Source organism: Chrysochloris asiatica, unplaced genomic scaffold (assembly GCF_000296735.1).
Source record: "Chrysochloris asiatica unplaced genomic scaffold, ChrAsi1.0 scaffold00351, whole genome shotgun sequence".
NCBI lineage: Eukaryota > Metazoa > Chordata > Mammalia > Afrosoricida > Chrysochloridae > Chrysochloris > Chrysochloris asiatica.
Genome location: NW_006408869.1, coordinates 675191 through 676025, shown reverse-complemented (window position 1 = coordinate 676025; position 835 = coordinate 675191).

Genomic DNA, 835 nt, shown 5'->3' with positions numbered 1-835 from the left:
GGCAGTTTTTTGTTCTGTTGTGCATAGGGTTGCTATGAGTCAGTACAGACTGTATACCACCTAAAAACAACAAGACATCAACTGTGATGAATTAAAAAATAAAAGAAAAAGAAACTAATATAAAATTATAAACTGACACCACATCCAGTGGAATTGCTTCTAAAAGAAAGAGAATAAAATACTCTAATCCAAGATCCATATTCCTATTCAATAGCGGCACTTATCAGAACAAATCACCAGAGTTCTGTCACTTTTTTTTACTGTGGTGACTTGCATATGTCATAAAACATTATGGATGCCATGGGAAGGAAGGGAGTTTCAGAGAAATGAATTGTGATCACTCATAACTTGTCCATGGATCAAGAAATAGCTGCTCAAACAGAACAAGGGGTTGCTTCATGTCTCAAAATTGAAAAAAAGTTGTATTTTTTCACCCTACTATTCAATTATTATGCTGAACAAATAATCTGAGTCATTATATTTGAAGAACATTGTGGTTCAGCATCAAAATTAGAGAGAGATTAGTTAAAACCTGACATATTCAGATATAAACCAACTGTGTTTGATAAAAGTGAAGATGCCTTTAAGCACTTGCTGATGAAAACAAAAGACAGCCTTTATTATGGATTGTGTAATCCATACAATGGTGGTGTTGGTAGTTATGTGCTATGAATTTGATTCTGATTTACAGTGACCTTCATAGGATTTCTCATGTTGTAAATCTTTACTGAAGCAGAAAGCCTCATCTTTCTCCTATGGAATAGCTGGTAGTTTAGAACTGCTAACCTTGAGATTAGCAGACCAACTTGTAATTACTAAACTACCGGAGTTTAAG